This window comes from Rattus norvegicus, chromosome 1, assembly GCF_036323735.1.
Source record: "Rattus norvegicus strain BN/NHsdMcwi chromosome 1, GRCr8, whole genome shotgun sequence".
Classification (NCBI taxonomy): Eukaryota; Metazoa; Chordata; class Mammalia; order Rodentia; family Muridae; genus Rattus; species Rattus norvegicus.
Window position 1 is genome coordinate 143364580 of NC_086019.1, and position 18521 is coordinate 143383100.

Here is an 18521-nt window from a genome sequence, read left to right on the forward strand (position 1 = left end):
ATGGAGTGAGGCCCTGGGTTCAATCTCCAGGACTATAAACAAATACATAAATTGCAAGGACAGGGGCATGGCATTCCATACTTGAGGACAGATAACCTGGATTGTCAGAGACCCTGTCTCAAAAGAAACATCAAAGACAAAAGGAGGAAAAAAAACCAAAACCCTCTACTAGATAGTAGAAGAAAACTTGATTACAAAAGAGAATTTATTATTGGAAGGATCCACAGGTCAGACACATGCCTTTTTAAAAAAGATTTATTATATGAGTACACTGTAGCTGTCTTCAGACACACCAGAAGAGGGCATCAGATCCCATTACAGATGGTTGTGAGCCACCATGTGGTTGTGGGGATTTGAACTCAAACCTCTGGAAGAGCAGCCAGTGCTCTTAACCACTGAGCCATCTTCCCAGCCAGTGTCCTAACTGTTGAGCCATCTCTCCAGCCCTGACTTATGCCTTTAATTCCAGCACTACCCCGAAGGGAGAGGAGTGTGGATTTCTGTGGGTTTGAGGTTAGCTGGGTCTTCACAGGAGTTCCAGTGAATCCCGTGAGTGCTACCTAGTGAGTCCTGTCTCAAAACAGACAGCATCAATGGGCAGAGGCAGAACAATCACTGGGGTGAAAGACAGCAGGGTCTTTTCAAGTTCAAAGCCAGCCAGGTCTACATAGTGAAACTGCCTCGAAACCAAACAAAGAATTAAAAAACCACAGACAAAACTAAATAGGACACATACACCCAGAGAACCCCTCCCTGGATTTCCCTGTCTTGGAATTCACTCGGTAGATCAGGCTGGCCTGGAGCGCAGAGATCTGTCTGCCTGCCACTGCCTCTGCCTCTGCCTCCTCTGCCTCTGCCTCCTCTGCCTCTGCCTCCTCTGCCTCTGCCTCCTCTGCCTCTGCCTCCTCTGCCTCTGCCTCCGCCTCTGCCTCTGCCTCTGCCTCTGCCTCTGCCTCTGCCTCTGCCTCTGCCTCTGCCTCTGCCTCTCCCTCTCCCTCTCCCTCTGCCTCTGCCTCTCCCTCTCCCTCTGCCTCTGCCTCTGCCTCTGCGCCTCTGCCTCCAGGTGCTGAGATTTAAGACGTGCTCCACCACACGTGGCTCAGGCTCCTATTCTTATAACAGTGGCGGTTTGCCTGCTGCCTCCTCTCCCTGGCTCCACCCCCCATCCCCACCCCCACCCCCACCCCCACGCACGCCCCTCTCCCTGAATTTGCCTTGTGGCCCAGGCTGGCCTGGAATGCACAGCAATCTTCCTGCCTCAGCCTCCTAATCGCTAGGTTTATCCGTGTGAGCAGCCAGGCCCGAATCTTCAGACTGATTACTGAATGAATTGCTTAAGTGAAATTCAAAGGAATGATCTTAAACACAGGGCTTACTCAAGCTTGCCAGGATCTTCAAGAACAATAACTATTTACTGAACCCATAAGAAGGTGACATTGAGGTTGGGGATTTAGCTCAGTGGTAGAGCGCTTGCCTAGCAAGCACAAGGCCCTGGGTTCGGTCCCCAGCTCCGAAAAAAAGAAGAAAAAAAAGAAGGTGACATTGAGTACAGGGCTGGGCCTGGACTCACAGACCCAGGTTTTAACCTCTTTAGAGGTCCCCTGCTGGGACATTCGGATGGGTGTCCTGATTGAAGTCTGCCCACTGGCTGGTTATTTGTCAGGCCCCTTCCAGGACTATCTGCCAGCCCTGTCTCCTCCTCCTCCTCTCCTCCCCTCCCCCCTCCCACCCCACAACCTCTTTATCTCTCTTCACAAAAAGCTCCTTTCTCTTTTGCACAATACACTTCCACAATAGATACTCTATTCCATCCAGAGCTTAAATCAGCAACCAGAGGGCTGGTTCCTCTTTCCGCCCAGTTCTCCAAATACAACATAACCCCTATTTGCCGGCGGCTTCTCCCACAAACTGGAAGCTCCCTGAAGGGTCTGCAGGATGCCTTTGCCACCAACAGGAGAATGCAAAAGAAGGGTCTGCAGGATGCCTTTGCCACCAGCAGGAGAATGCAAAAGAAGCTTATGCCTGGTTTTCTAAATATCCAAATAGTTGTTTCAGAGCAATGAAACATGAAAACAAAAATAATGACCATTAAAGCAAAACAAGAACACAAGGAAAGTTCTGGAAAGGAGAGATGTACTTGTAAATCACCTTGACTGCTGTGACGTGACCTGTGGCACACACATTTGCAAACATACCAAGCTTCATACAAGAGTTGTGTGCAGTCTTTACCTACCAGATGTTAGATGTTTTAGCAAAGCTAAACGTGGGAGGGGAGAAATACAGCTTGTTCAAGAAAGAGGAAAAATGTCTGCTCATTAAAGAAATCTGACGGGGCTGGGGATTTAGCTCAGTGGTAGAGCGCTTACCTAGGAAGCGCAAGGCCCTGGGTTCGGTCCCCAGCTCCGAAAAAAAGAACCAAAAAAAAAAAAAAAAAAAAAGAAATCTGACAAATCCTCTATAACAGAAAACAAAGGGCTGGAAAGACAGCCCTGTCATTGAGAGCACTTGCTGTTCTTACAGGACTTGTGTTCAGTTCTCCGGGGATCTGGAAGATCTGAACTCAGAGTACACACACACACACAATTACAAGTAAATTAAGTAAACTGGGCCTTTAATCCCAGCTCTTGAGAGGCAGAGGCAGGCAGATCTACGAGTTCGAGTCCAGTAAGATCTACAGAGTTCCAAGACAGCCAGGGCTACACAGTGAAACCCTGTCTCAAAAAAACAAAAACCAAACCAACCACAAACAAATGAAATATTTTTTAAATAAATTAAAAACACACTTATAAAATGAATAGAAGTAACTGACAACTTTTTAAAATTCTACTTATTATTTATTTATCTTGCATATATGTGTGTGTGTGTATAGATATGAGGACGGGTTAGTCCTCTCCTTCCACCGTGTGGGTCCTGGGATGGAACACGGTTAGTGAGACTTGGCAGCAAGAGCTCTCACACACTGAGCCATGGGGCCGGAAAAATGGGAACAACATAGCGAGAATAAACCCATGAACACATATATTTGGATGCTTGCTTCCCAGTTGGTGAAACTGGGAAGAATTAGGAGGCATGGCCTTGTTGAAGGAGGAATGTCACAGGGCTGGGCTTTGAGGTTTCTCAATTAGTTCTCTCTGCCTCAATTTGATCGTGATGTAAGCGCTCACCCGCTGTTCCAGGGCCTGCCTGCCTGCCTGCCTGCCACCCTGCTCCCCTCCATGATGGCTACAGACTCTAATCCTCTGAAACCAAAGCATAAACCCCAGATTAAACACTTTTATAAGTTGCCTTGGTCATGATGTCTTATCATAGCAATAAGAAGGTAACTAAGACAATATATTTTTGTTGCTGTTGTCTTGAGACAGAGTTTCTCTGGGTAGCCCTGGCTGTCCTGGAACTCACTCTGAGGACCAGAGGGGCCTGGAAATCCAAGATCCACTTGCCTCTGCCTCCTGAGTTTTGGGCTTGGAGTTGTGTCACCACTGCCCAGCAGGAAATAACTTTTTTTTTTTTGGTTCTTTTTTTTTTTTTTTTCCCGGAGCTGGGGACCGAACCCAGGGCCTTGTGCTTCCTAGGTAAGCGCTCTACCACTGAGCTAAATCCCCAGCCCCAGGAAATAACTTTTTAAAGTACATTTTCTTACATAGAAAAATACATATAAGATTTGTAAGATACATGTATACACAAACTTACAAATATGTGATTCTGATTTATGTAAAATTTACTATCTTCTTAGGGGTGTTAGGAACGTTCTCCACTCTGAAGCATTTTTTAAACCTTGACCATTAAGGGCATGACTCACTAAATGGCAGAGCGTTTGCCTGGCATGCCCAAATTGTGGGTTCCTTTCTTCCTTCAGTTCTCGTTTTTTATTCTCCATTTTTGCTAACATACTAAACACTTCGGTAAACATTCCTACTAGGAAGACTGAATTCTTCTCTCTGACTTCTAGAACTTTCAGGGCCTGGTACTGTGGGACTATAATGCGAGCTGTTAGAGAGCAGAGGCAGAACAAGAACAGCCTAGGATACAGAGGGAATTCAAGGGCATCCTGGGTAACTTAGCATGATATCTGAAGATTTAAAAGCAAGGGGTTGAAGAGATGATTCAGCAGTTAAAAATGCTTACTCCTCCAGAGGGCCGGCTCCCAGCACCCATGTCGGGCAGCTCACAACAGCCTATAACTCCAGTTCCAGGAGATCTGAAGTCCTCTTTTAGTCTCCACAAACATTTGCACACGTGGTGCCCCTTCAAACACTCAGACACACACAGAGAGAAAATAAAATCTTAAAAAATAAACACAATCAAAAGCAGAAAGTGCTGGAGAGATGGCTCAGCAGTTAAGACCACTGGCTGCTCTTCCAGAGGACCCAGGGTCAACTCCCAGCACTCACAAGGTGGCTCACAGCCTCTTCTAGCTCTAAGCCTAGGGCTCCATGCCTCCTTCTGGCCTCCTTGGGCACTGGACACACATGGTATACAGACATACAGGCTCCCACGTACATATATACATAATTTTTTTAATTAAAGCAAAGAGAGGGCTCAGGACCTAGCATAGTGATCAGGTTCTTACCCAGCATGTGCAGAACTCCAGGTTCAATTCCCATGTTATGAAAAAAAATAAAATAAAAATTCTAGAACTAGGGCTAGAGAGATGGCTCAGTGGTTAGGAGCACTGACTGCTCTTCCAGAGGTCCTGAGTTCAATTCCCAGCAACCACATGGTGGCTCACAACCATCTGTAATGGGATCCGATGCCCTCTTCTGGTGTGTCTGAAGACAGCTGCAGTGTACTCATAAATAAAAATAAATAAATCTTTAAAAAAAATTCTAGAACTAGACTTACAAAAAAAAAACAAAAACAAAAAACAAAAACCAAGAGGTAGAACCATTGAACTTTCCCTTTTAAAATATAGTTTTAAACTGGACATGGTGGCGCACACTTTTAATTCCAGCACTCCAGGGGCAGAGGCTGACAGATCTCTGTGAGTTCAAGGCTAGCCTAGTCTTCAGAGCAAGCTCCAGGACAGCCAAGGTTACACAGAGAAGTCCTATCTAGAATAAAAATCGGTATTGATTTTAGCACTGAGCCGTCTCTCCAGCCCAAACTGCCCTTAATCTGTAATATAAAACTATGGACCCAGCTTCTTCCCATCAACCTACCCTCCCACATTAATTAATGTAATCATGGTCTTCTTTACATATTACTCATTTGTTTAAGGAAGCCGGCCGTTGCCTGCTTATTGCCATTATGAAACTTTTCTGTGGCAAATGTTTCTTCCTCTTTTTCTGGGGGGTGGGGTGGGGTGTGAAGTTAGCTCAGGTTAGCTAGCTAGCTTCAAACTCACTCTGTACCTGAGGGTGACCTTGAGCTCCTAGTTCTCCAGTCTCCCACTCCCACTATACTGGGATTTACAGACATGCGTCACAGCACCACAACTGACTTTGTTAGTTTTCTTTTTCTTTCTGGGAGAGAGGAGAAGGAAAACAGAGACTCACAGGCTGGCTGCAAACTCACCATGTAGCTAAGGCAGGTGGTTCTCTGGAGTTCAAGCCTGATCTATAGAGTGAGTTCCAGGATAGCCAGGACTACACAGAGAAACATCTGCCTAGAAAAAACAAAAACTAAGAAAACATGGAATATTAGATATTACAATTAGATACTGCTGATATCCTCTAAAAGTCTCCATTGGCTTGTCCTATGGAAGACACTGGTCTTGGTTTCTTTTGTTTTGTTTTGTTGTTGTTTTGGTTTGGTTTTTTTGTTGTTGTTGGTTTTTTTTTTTTTTATTATTATTTTTTTTTTTATTTTGAGACTGTGTAGGGGGTTGGGGATTTAGCTCAGTGGTAGAGTGCTTGCCTAGCAAGCACAAGGCCCTGGGTTCGGTCCCCAGCTCCGGAAGAAAAAAAAAAAAAAAAAAAAAAGACTGTGTAGGCCAGGCTAGCCTTGAACTCAGAGATTCTTCTGCCTCCGCCTTTCCAGTGCTGGGTCAAGAGCATCTGGCAAGAGACACGGGTCTTACTAAATAAGCACCAATTAATTTCCCCATAGGATCACTCTAGTGGATGTCAGTGGAATCAGGGGCGAGGGAGGGGTGCACTCCATCTCTTTTCTTGGCTTACACAAGACCCATAAGGAAAGTGAGGATTCATTAAAAAAAAAAAAATTTTTTTTTTTTGATTCATGAACCTTAAAACACACCTACCTTCAAATTTTACCTAGGGGAGACCACTTCGGGGCTTCCAAAATGCTGGAAAGGGGCCTACATGTGTCACTGATCCCTCTCTAGTGTCAATCTGGAAGATTCTCCTCTGCTTACAGTAAATCAGGGAGGGTGTTTAGCTAAACAGTAACACCTGAGCTTGGCCCTCACTGGGATGGCCTGACACCAAGGAGCTTTACAATTTACAAGACACAGTGTCTGGTGTTTTCTGTCTCTAGTTGCTAAATTTCATTCTTTCCAGCAACTCCAAGCAATGAACATTAATTATTTTGGTTACTGTCAGTGTAGAAGGTGAGGCATCTGCCCAGACAGGTTCTCTCAGGGAGGTAATAGGTAAGAAAGGTGGTGCGAAGCTACTCGGGATCCCGGAAGGACTCGAGAGGCAGCGGCAGAAAGATTCAGATTTCAAGGTTATCCTTAGCTATAAAGCAAGTACGAGACCAGCCTGGATTAGATGAAACCCATCTGAGAGAAAGAGACAGAGACAGAGACAAAGACAGAGAAGATCCTGAGGGACCCTGCTCCTATGAACCAGGCCATGCACTGAAAACCCCATAAGATGCCTCATCTGCAAATTCTGACTTAGTTATGATACAGTGCAGTGCAAGCCTGGCACAAAAGACAGTACAAAAAATGTCTAATGCTTCTTATTCCAGCAGAGGCAGGAGGATCTTGAGAGTTCCAGGCCAGAGTGGGTTCAAGGCCAGCCCAAGACACATAGTAAAACCTTGTTTCAAAAGACACACTAGGGCTGATGATATAGCTCAGCAGATAAGAGGGGACTGCAGCCAAGCCTGAGGTCCAGAGTTCCATCCCAGGGACCTACATGGTAGAAGACCGTGGCATGCACACACCCCAACAAAATAAATCAATCAATTCCAAAACGAAAATAAAGGCTAATTGTAGCTTTTTAAAAACAGAAACAATAGCAAAATAAAAAAGTTTATCAGCAGTTTCTTTTTGGCTGTTTGGTTTTGTTGTTGTTTTTAAAGACAGGGTTTCTTTTGCATAGCCTTGGTCCTGGACTCACTCTGTAGGCCAGGCTCAAGCTCATAGAGAGCTGCCTGTCTCTGTCTCCCGAGTGCTGGGATTAAAGACTTACACCCACACTGTTTCTGCCTCATAGCAGTTTTATAACATTGAAAATCTGCATATATCCCAACAATTTGTATACAAAGATACCATGAAACAGTGCGATCTGTTGTGAATGTTACTGTGGGTGTTTACAGACAGAAAAGATATTTATAACGTATTACTGGACCAAAATGGTGGCAACCCTAGAGTTAAAGTGAGTTAAATTCATTTCTAAAAATCACATTTGCTTCCTTGTACTTTTATCTATTTAGATGTGTATATGGTAAATGCATGTGTGCCTTTTGAGTTGGGGATGCATTGATGACAATTGTTTTCCTGTATAGTTTTTTTTTTAAATGTATATGTCATCTACATGTCAGTGCTCTCAGAAGCCAGAAGAGGAGGACACTGATCCCTGGGAGCTGGAGTTGCAGGTGGTTGTGAGTTGCCAGATGTGGGTGCTGGGAATCAAACTTGAGTCCTACAAGAGCAGAAGCCCCCTTAATAGCTGAGCCACCATACCAGGCTAACATTTATATATATTACTAGTTATTTAACAATATTTATTCTGTGTCATTTTATTATATGCAAATATGGGGAGATGAAATGCTTTCGACTATACACTAAAACATTATGTCTCTCTGTGGGGTTTTTAGTCTTACCTATTTGATTCTCAACTTTTTCCCAATGTATTTGTGCTATGAAGAAGGAAAGAAAATGTCAGGTGTGTATTGGCAGACACCTGTATTCCTAGCACTCGGGACAGGAAGTCAGAAGATCAGGAGTTCAACTTTGTGACCAGCCTGGGCTTCCTGAGACCCTGGAGAAGGGGGGAGGAAGGACCTGAGGAAAGAGGAGAAAGGTGGTCTGGAGATATTTTCTCGGCACGTAGGAAGCCCTGGATTCTATCCCAGTACTTCAATGAAATAAACTACACTGCAGAAATGCGTAATATCCACAATGGAGGAAGTGGAACCCTGGCGTCTCCTCGGATCACCGTCTGTCCACCAGCATTTTGCTGCTGTGACGTTCCTCTTCCGTGTGCCCAGAATCAGGGCCCTGGTAAAGGACAAGAGTCTTGGAAGAGAGTCTTGGACTCTGGGAACTCAAGAGCCCCCTCCCACCCTGTGTGGATTGGAGTCCATTTCTTTCCCTGCTCTTAGGAGCCTATGCAGATTTCATAGGGCTCATCCACCACGGATTCCTGTGTTCCCCAGGCAGGCTAGAACTCCAGTGATCTGGCTGTCATGCTTCTGAGATGACACACCCTGGCCACCTTGGAGCAGATGTGGGTGTCCCCCATTCCAGCCACCCACTGGGACACAAGGCACCATTGAAGGAATGTTTCTGCCACAGCTGGTTCTTTACCTTTGCAGCCTGTGAGTCACTCTGGTTTCACCCCATCTTCTCATTTTTAGGCAGTAAGGACACCTCCCTGCCACTCCCCCATGTCACAGTAGAAATGAATAAAAGCTACTATGTGCTGTTGTGCTTATGTACCAAATAGCACAAAAGGTGTGGGCTCCTTTAGGCCTCCATGCACACTGGGAAGCAGGGATTTGCATCCCTACCTTATAGACGAGGTCACTGACCAACTTGGCACATAAGTCTGACCATTTGCACACAAGACACTCTAGAACCTCTAGATCTCTCTCCCACACACACTTTATCCCCTCTCCTCAATAGTTTGAAACAGGGCCTCACTATGTACCCCAAGCTGGCCTTGAACTTAGCTATTTATGTTGGTGGCTCACGAATGCTGGTTAGTTGCTCTACCACTGTATCCCCAACCCTCTTTCTTTTTTTTTTTTTTTTTTTTTTGGTTCTTTTTTTTGGAGCTGGGGACCGAACCCAGGGCCTTGCGCTTCCTAGGCAAGTGCTCTACCACTGAGCTAAATCCCCAACCCCTCCAGCCCTCTTTCTTACATTTTATTTTGGGACATGGTCTCTATATGTAGCCCAGGCTGGCCTTCAACTTTTATCTTTCTGCCTCAGTCCTTTTATTTACTTGCTTTTATTCATCTCCCCCCACCCCCAATGAACTTGCTATGCAGACCAGGCTGGCCACAAACTCCCAAGATATGCCTGATTCTGTCTTGGAGTGCTGGGGTTAAAGGCATATAACATCACACCCAACCTTCATTACCTCCGTTTCTATATGTCAGGCTACTGGGTCTAAGTGATTTCCTGTTAGTCATTTGGAAGAGCAGGAAGCTGGCAAGAAAAAAGAAATAAACTTTGACTATTTCCTTGACACTAACCCCGTCCCCCAACTGTGCTCACAACCACCCTCATTCCCTAGTGTGCATTCTATATTACTCCAAGTACCTGAAGTTTTTTCTCTTTCTTCCTTCCTTTTTTAAAAACAGGACTTCCCCACAAAGTCTTGGCTAGCTTGGGGCTCCTTATGTAGACTAGGATGCCTCAAAGTCACAGAGCTCCATCTGCCTCTATTTCCCCAGAGCCAGGATTGAAGGCATGTACTTCCAGGCCTGGCTTCTAAAACGGTTCCTTGAATCTAGAAGAATGTCCCTTCTTGCCCTATAGGCAAATTGTTCCCTCCCAAGTTTTTGTTGTTTTGAGATAAGATCTGTAGAAACCAGGCTGTCCAGGAACTATGTAGACCAGGCTAGCTAACTCACAAAGATCTGCTTGCCTCTGCCCTGCAAGTGCTGGGGTTAAGGGCCTGTGCCACCACACCTGGCTCTGGCCCCTGCCACCCTGGAACTGGCTATATAGCTGGGGCTGGCCTTGAACTTCTGTTCTTCCTGTCTCTACCGTCTAGAAGCTGCGATTACAGTCTATGTACAACTGTGCCTCCCTCTATTTAGTTTTGTTGAGACAAGGTCTTGCCATAGTGGCCCTGGCCAACCTGATTGATATTCAATTATGTAGTCCCTGCTTGCCTTAAACTCCTGGCAATCCTCCTGCCTCAGCTTTCCAAGTGTTGGCACTATGATGCCTGACTGAGGCCCAAATCTCTCTGGCTTCTACCAGTTTGCAAAGCCAGAACAAGGAGATGGTCTCCCTGGTGGTTAGGTCCTTAGTACCAGGCTGGGAAACTGGCATAGAGCAGGCATGTAGCAAATGGTTGTTGAATGACTGTTTGACTGTCAGTGAGGACTTTGTCTTTTTTGGGGGGAAATATGGTTTTCATGTTCCGGAGAGGGGCAGGTAATGACACAACTGTGGCTTCTTGCATTCCCTACTGCAAGGGTAGTGAAGATGCTGGGGTCACTAGAGGCCCAGTGTGCTAAGCCTGAAATCACGGGGTCGGGTCCTTCTTGCTGAACCAAACTCTCTGGCTTCTGTTTTCTCACTCCTTGCCAGAAATAAATCATGTTCTGAGTGACTGGAGTCATTGCTCACAGCTCCGTGAGCTGGTGTAGGGTGGGGCGAGGGGCAGTGGCCTTGGGGCGCCTGTCAGTAAAGACCCAGGCCTTTGGGCTGGGGGGAGGGGAAGGAGTGGCTGGTCCTATCCCTGGGAGGCTGCAGTCATTGGGGGAGAGACAATGGGGCTCGGCATCTGCTCCTCGCTGGGAGAAGGGACCCTCCAGTGAAAAGCCAGGGAGAGCAGGGAAGTGTGGGAGGAATTGATGAGAAGGGGTGGAGCCAAGGAGATGCAGCCCGGAGGAAGGAGGGAAGGGGAAGGAAGAGCGCAGGGAGGGGAGAGGATCCAGGCTTCCCTTCTGCTCGGTGACCTGGTCCGGAGCCGCAGCTTCCCTCGCTTTGTCTGGGCCTGCCGAGACCTCACGTTTCTCGCCCAGCTGCAGCCCCAGTCCAAGGGCCAGGCATCCAGCAGGTGCTCAATACTTACTTGGGAAAATAAGAAATGTGGCCAACTTTGCTCTGGGAACTTTTCCCCCGTGTTGTCTCCACTCCTCCGGAGAAGCCGAAGACAGAGCTGGTCTTGGGAGCACGCCCAGGCGCCCCATGAATAATTGACCCTTGGTGGCGACACTGCCCGGCTCTGTCCGCGGGCTCCGTACCCGCCCATGCGTCGGAGTAGAGCGGCGCAGCTCTGAGTGGCGGGTGTCCGGGAGGTTGGAGGCGGGGTGTCCGGCCTGTCCCAGAGTTGGGAGGAGGCCAGGCTACGCCGAACCCCGGGCACCGCGGGGCGCCACAAGGGCCCAGACCTTAGCGAACGACCACGCCTCGGCGCCCCCCAGCAGTGCACCCCGGGGTCAAGCTTAGGCCCTGGGCTTGGGGAGGACGCGAGGGGCCCCGAACTCCTCTGAACCCCATTCGCACCCGGGGCCCGACGATAGCAGCCGGAGCCGTTCCCTCGAGTCTGACCGTCCAGGGCTCAGCGAACAGCTGTTTAAAGGCTCTTTACTGTTCAGGGCTCTGCGGCGACGTTGGCTCTAAGTCCCATCTGCCCACTTAAAAAATATATTAAGTGAACAGCACCCCCAGCTTCCACCCGACTGGGGAGGGGGCAGGCTCAGCCCCTGCCCGTATTTCGGAAGGACTGGGCACTCAGGGGCTCCCCTGGACCCCCACCCCATTGGCTCTTCTTTGGGATAGGACACCCCAGACTTCCTGGGGGGGCTGTTCTCTCGAGCCCCCTTTGTGCCTGGCAGGGACAGCCCCCCCCCATTTCCATGCGAGGTTCTGACGCTCCCTTCTCCCCCGCTTGTTAATCTTTGTTCCCCTTTTCTGCTGAGAGGAGGGGAAAAAAAAAGAGGGAGAGAAAGAAAAGAAGGAAAAAGGCGTGACTCGATTTTCAAACGAAACTCCCACAGCAAACAAAACCCTTTTAGAGAAATAAGAAAGGAGGAAGGAGGAAGAAAAGAGGGAAGGGGAAGAAAAAAAAAAAAAGAGAAGCCTCCAGGCTTGCAATTCGAGTAGGAGAGTTGCAGCGAGAGAAAGAGAAAGAAAAGAAGAAAAATCCTCTCTGCGGTAGAAAGAGAAAAAGAAAACTTGGGCCGACGAGAGGGGGGTGCTGGGGGGGTGGAAGGAAGTGAGAAAACAAAAGAGAGATAAAAGGGCTGCTTTTCAGTCTCTCTTCCTCTGCGAGCTGGCTTAGGAGGAGCTGTTTAGCATCCCTTCACGTCAGCCCTGCCTCATTCCCTTCTTCCAGGGAGGGAGAGAGCGCGAGCGAGCGAGCGCGAGAGAGAGCAGGAGGGAGAGAGAGAGAGGGGGAGAAAGAGAGGAGCCGGAGGGAGGGTGGCAGAGCAGGGCGGGCGCGCGTGGAGGCGGCGCGCAGCAGCAACCCGGGCGGTGGGCAGCAGGAGCCCCCGGCCCGCCCGGCCCGGCCAGCCGAGGGCCCCCAGCGCGAGGAGCCGCGCCCGGACCCAGGGTGAGTGTCCCGTGCGGCCCGCGGCCCCGCCAGCCCCCCGGCGGCCCGCGGCGGGGTGGCTGGGGGCGCGGGGGTGGGTCGCTGCGGCCGCGGTCGACCCGCCCCCCGCCTCTCCCCGGGGACGGCGGCGCGCAGGCCCGCAGCCGCGCTGCAAACATGTCGTCTTTTCCTTTCACTTCCACATTCCCTCATGCCGGAGAGCTGGAGCGAGAGAGGGGGAAAGAGGGAGAGATGGCGTCTGGAGGGGGGGAGGAGGGAGAGGGGGAAGGGAAGGAGAGAGAGGGAGAGGGGGGAGAGAGAGAGAGAGAGAGAGAGAGAGAGAGAGAGAGAGAGAGAGAGGAAGGAGAGAGAGAGGGAGAGAGGGGCAGAGAGGCAGAGGCACAGGCAGAGAAGCAAAATGAAAGGAAAGCGCGGCGGCGGCGCGGGAGGCCGGGGAGGCGGCGGCGGCGGTCTCCGACCCGCACGTGGGTGTCGCGGCGCTCCGGGACGTTCCCCCCGCACCCGGCCCGGGACTCAAAGTTTCACCCCTCGCCGCCCCGCCCCTGCGGCTGCCCACAAACTTTTTACTCCGGGAGCGGGTGGGGTGGCCGCGCGGCCGGGCCGGCAGGGTGGTGAGGGCGCAGCGCGCAGCTGGCGTGCCGGGCGCCCCTCGAGGGCAGCGGGCGTCCCCAGGCCGGTATGGTGGGACCCGGGCCCCCCTCGGTGGCCTCGGCTCCGACCTGTTGAAGGCGCTCGCCCAGTGCCGGGAACGGGTGGGTAGATCCCCACGGCTGATCTCGAGCCTCCCGTGGCTCGGCCTCCCTTCCTCGCCGCCCCCTCTCCCTCTCCTCGCGGTCATTTTCCTAATTGGACGGAGCTGTGGGGCGTGATCGTCGGCGTCAGACGGAGGAGCCCCCCGAATCGGGTGGTCTTCCTTCCAGGACTCTCAGACCCCATCGAGCCGGCCTCGGTGCCAGCCCCCCCTACCCCCCAGCTGCGGACTTGCTAACTCGTGCGTAGCGGGTTGTTGGTTTTCTTTCTTTTCTTTTTCTTTTTTTTTTTTTTTTCAACTTGCCTTTTAAGATGACTTTTATGGTCCCTGCAACTGCTTCCCTCCAGTCTAAACTGTAGTTTGGGAAGATTTAAGAGCCCAGGGAGGTGCTTGTGTGGGCTTTAACTAATCCAAAACGGTCATTAATGTATCTCTACGCCCTGCGAGATGGTTCCGACCAGGCCAAGCGGTAGCCTTGGGTGTGTTTTTACCCGGACACTGCGGAGTTCTATCACGGTCTTAGCGGCCAGCCTGCCAGTGAGGGGACACTTGACCTGCGGGCCCTGTGCCCTATCTTCGAAGGGCACCCTGAGCCCCTTTCTTTCCGTTTACAATGGAAACTCTCCGCCTCTGTCCACCTGAAGACTTAACTAGTCCCTGTGGGTACCTCGGAAGCTCACAAAACTCCCCCACAGGTGTGCAGAGGACTTTGTGCTGTTGGGGGTCATCCAGCCAGCTTTGACGCTGCCCTCTCAGCCTTGCCTTTGTATGTGTGTAAGTAAAAAGCGAAGTTCATTTCTGCCAAAGAGAAGAACTGGTGTATGGGAACAGGAGTGGGGGTTAGAGGGCCTTCCTAAGGGACCTTCAAAGGTCCAGGGAGCTGGTCTGAGAAGGGGGAAATAAATGTCCTTAACCGTCTTTAGATGTGAGTGTATGCTCATCAAAGCTGATGGGCCTGTCTGGTTTTGATTTTGACCTTCATCTTTTTCACTTGTTTTAAAGCAGATTTACCTTTGAGACCTTTGCTTAGTGGTTACTCGTCCCACTAGTAACCCTGGGCCGGGCACCTGCTGTTCTTGGAGCACAACCTTGAATTGATCCCTTACAGCTCCAGCCACCTTGCAGAGCTGGCTTTGCTGCAAGAGGCCACTGGGTAGAGCTGCTTGCTTTGGGGTAGGGAGAATGGCCAGTCTGGCCTGGTTTCCCGAGTGACCATGTGCCAAGAGTTTCAGTGAGTTGGGGTGGGGACAGTCTGTCATCTAGAGTGTCTTGGTTGTCTTCTCCCAGCTGTTCGGAGCTGACCCTTGGCCCCGTGGTGTAGGAGGCATTTGTTTGCTCAGGTCCCTCGGATCACAACCAGGCATTTTATTTTAGGCTCCTTGTTTAGAGCCAAGGAGACAGACAAGGTCTTGATACCTTTTGAGTTGGAGGGGGGAAACAAAAGGATCACCAGAGATTTTGATTAGCTTCTAGTTTAGGTTTGCCTTGTGGTCTGGAGATCATTTCTAATAAGCCTGCTCCTTTCTTTTGAGACAGTATCACTACCTAGCCCCGACTGGCTGTGAATTGGTGACCCTTCTGTCTCGAGCTCCCAAGTGCTGAGATTACAGGCCTGGCTCTAGCATAGCTCTTTTTTTTCTAGAAGACCTGTGGGTCTCAATCCCATTGGGGGTGTGGTCATATCATATATATTTACATTATATTCACAGCAGTAGCAAAATGCAGTTAGGTAGTAGCAATGAGATAATTTTATGGTTGGGGGTCACCAGGTCTGTATTAAAGTCCGGCAGCATTAGGAAGGTTGAGAACCATTGGAATCCTGGAAAACGAAAAGGAAGAATCCATTGCATTCCAGAAGACACCAGTGGAAAGGCCCACTACCCCCTGCACCCGGCTCTGACTTTTGGTGCAGGTTCCTCCTTTGGCTTGGTCACCCACAGATCCCTCATGTCTTTCCAAGGCTAGGCCCCAGGCAAGTTACTCAGTTTGCAGAAGGAAGCATTCCGAGTCTGCAAGGTCTCTGTGAGCCATTCCTTTGATTTCAAAGCTAGAAGACCTTAGAGAGGTTGTTTAAAAACAACCAAGGCAGAAAGATCACCCCGTTGACCTCAGAGTCAGTAGTCGGGAAGGCACCCAAATCCGAGCCCCTGGGATCTGTTTCCAGTACCCTCTCCTCTTTTTTTTTTTTTTTTTTTTTGGAGCTGGGGACCGAACCCAGGGCCTTGCGCTTGCTAGGCAAGCGCTCTACCACTGAGCTAAATCCCCAACCCCCACCAGTACCCTCTCCTCAAGGCCATTATTTTACTGCTGCTAGGGCTTCCCAGCCACACATAAATGGCTGCAAGGACATGAGGCCACAGGCTGGTAGTACATGTGCAGGCTGAGGTAGCATTGCCTTATTTTCTAGGTATGCGTACATGCCACTCTGGAGGACTGGGCAGGCCAGGGCAATTATTGGGAGAGCTTGCTATTTTAACACTGACTCCTTTAAAGTCTAGCAGTACAGCAGGGTAGAAGTTTAGTCATCAGGATGTTCCTAAATTACCAGGTTTTGATCCTGAATACTTTCTTCATACTTTGTACTTGTGCATGGTTTATTTAGGGTTGGCCAGAGAGGAAGAACAGGGGAAGAAGGAAGGGCCTCCGCCACTCGTTCTCCATTCTGGGTTTAGATTTGCTGGAATGCTTAGTGGGGCAGAGACCTTGGATTCCCCCCCCCACACCCCATCTTATTTATGTATTTATTGCTTATTTGCTTTGTCCACCGCTAAGCCCTTGTAAGACTAATACATAGTTGGCCTTTCATAAATACTTGTTGAATGATGTTCTGGACATTAGGAAAACCATTTCCCTCCCTGGAGGAGCTCAGAAATGACACACAGAGGCAGGGCCGGGGAAGTGATTGATGGGAGCTGCAGAGTTGTGCTGTGATTCATTGTCTCAAACAATCTCCAGACAGGTAAGGCAGGAGGGGGTTGGGAAGGAGTGGATCCTGAGTGGGTGGAGCCACGAGGTGGAGACTTCTACAAGACAATAGAGAGGTTTCGAATTGGACTCAGACACTGGGAGAATAATATAATCAGGTATTCAGGCCCAGGATTATGCTAAAGAATATATAAGTGTCATCTCCCATCGCACTTGTGGGCGCTGGCAAACATTACCATTCTCATTCGGTGGCCCGGGGAAACAGCAACAGCACAGATCCGTTAAGTCATTTGTCCCGGGGCACAGAGCTGGTATCTCAGCGACAGACAGACCGACCTCTGACTTTGCTTCCCTAGAATGATCACATGGTCAGGCCTCTCCACTCATTCAAAGGAGCCTTTAGGTTCTCATTAAAGGTTAGTGGAAGGATAAATTGTCAACGGGTAATGGTGTCACACACTTTTAATCCCAGCACTCCCGGGAGGCAGAGGCAGAGGCAGGAGGATTTCTGAGTTCCGAGGCCAGCCTGGTCTACAGAGTGAGTTTCTGGACAGCCAGGGCTACACAGAGAAAATCTGTCTCAAGAAAACAGAGAGAGAGGGGGAGAGGGAGAGAGATTGTCCGTGTGCAACAGAGCCTTCCTGCTGACTAGGGCGTGCTTATTTTCCAGGGCCTAATTACTTTCCAGTAGCAGTACCGGGTCAGGACTGTCTTTGTACTTGACAAGAATTGCACACACATGAACACAGGTGACGCCGGGAATCAGATCCAGGGTTTGCCCATGTGCAGTACTGCTGAGCTACATCCCTACCCTATTGGAATACATTTCAACGGACGGGAAATCTAAAGTTAAGGAATGCACTGTTGAGCGTTGGGGAAATGGCCCAGGCAGTAAAGTTCTTGTGAGTTAGCAGATCAGCCAGCACCCACATGAATTCTATGATGCACACACTTGTAACTCCAGAATTGGGACCGTGGAGACAGGAGGATTGCTGGGATTCTCTGGCTGGCCAGTCTAACTAGTCCAGGAGACTACCTCACAATACAAGGTAGATGGTGCCTGAAGGAGGACACTCTGGCCTCCACCTGCATGCAAACATAGGCACCTGCACACACAAATGCACCTTACACACACACACACACACACACACACACACACACACACACACAAGGGCAGTCACCATCTGCTGAGGTCTCCAGCAGATGTCCCACGGGTGTAAAGTCCAGAGTGCTGGCCCAGCGAAGAGTAGGGCCCAGCATCTGCTTGTTTTGGGGCAGTCCGTGGTTCTAGGCACTTTGCTATCCTGTCCTCTGGGGACTTGCATTCTGTCTGGGAGACAGACATTAAACGAATAATTACACAAATACTCTTTAATTATAGTTGTTATAATGCTTCAAAGGAAAAAGTTCAGAGGCATAGGAGCCAATAATTAGGGAGGGAGGGGTAGAGGGACAGTTCCTGAAGAAAGGATATCTGAAGCGGCTTGGATGGAGGGCTTTATAACCAGGGGGGTATACTCAGTTTTTTTCTTTCTTCGGAAATAGAGACAGTAAAGAAGAGAAAGGCCCTCTGGATAATAATGGAAGGGGCTAGACAGCTTGTACAAGTCTAACCCAAAAGCCTTCCCAAACCTTTTATTACTTTATTATGTATGTGTTTGGGCATAAGGGTGCCATGGTGCATTGTGTGGGAGTCAGTTCCACAGTGTGGATCCTGGGGGACTGAACTCAGGTTATTTAGGCTTGGCAGCCAGTGCCTTAACCTTCAAAGCTATCCTGCTGACAGTGTCTCTCCCCTACTGCTGGGTTTTTGTTTGCTTGTTTTTAGTAACCAAAGCTAGCCTCAACTTGCTGTGTAGCTCGGAGACTGGCCTTGAACACCTGAACCTGCGTTAGAAGGTAAATGCTGGGATTGCAGGCATGTGTTAACCTTACCATGCTTGCCTTACGTTCATGGCCTCCCATAGGATTCCAGGCACATGCCATCTGGCCTGGCTTAGTGTGTTCACTTTGATATGCATCTTACTCTTTCCTATGTGATTACCTCGGAGCTTGGTAGAAATGCAGACTCCTGGGCTCCTGGAAGGTTTGCTTTTAACAAGAGCACCAAGGAGGCGGCTCTCCAGGTGAATGGGTGTCCTGAACTGGGAGGTTGTTAGTTTCGCAGGCGAGGAGTGGTGTGACCTGGAACAACTTCTCTGGCAAGTAGCAGGGAATTAGGCAATCTCATACGTCCCTTCTGGTGGCTC

The 18521-nt window shown here is 49.4% G+C and overlaps 1 protein-coding gene and 1 long non-coding RNA gene across 7 annotated transcripts in view; one reads left to right on the forward strand and one right to left on the reverse strand.

Annotated features, from left to right (window-relative positions):
• Nucleotides 1–1771: 1771 nt before the first annotated feature.
• Nucleotides 1772–11147, reverse strand: LOC134483743 (uncharacterized). Its single transcript, XR_010060626.1, has 2 exons — nt 7957–11147; nt 1772–7775 (listed from the first exon to the last, which is right to left on the reverse strand). It is a non-coding gene; the product is annotated as an uncharacterized LOC134483743 (long non-coding RNA).
• The window catches only part of Zfp710 (zinc finger protein 710), a 70351-nt gene continuing 62774 nt past the window's right edge, over nt 10945–18521 (forward strand). The window contains exon 1 of one of the 6 annotated variants that reach the window (XM_008759507.4): nt 10945–11096. The gene's annotated coding sequence lies outside the window, so the exon portion shown is untranslated. Of the gene's footprint in view, nt 11097–12114; nt 12597–12917; nt 13588–14136; nt 16307–18521 lie in introns of those variants that run through there. The other 5 variants (NM_001398728.1, XM_063284601.1, XM_039105619.2 and 2 more) reach the window with 5 other exon arrangements.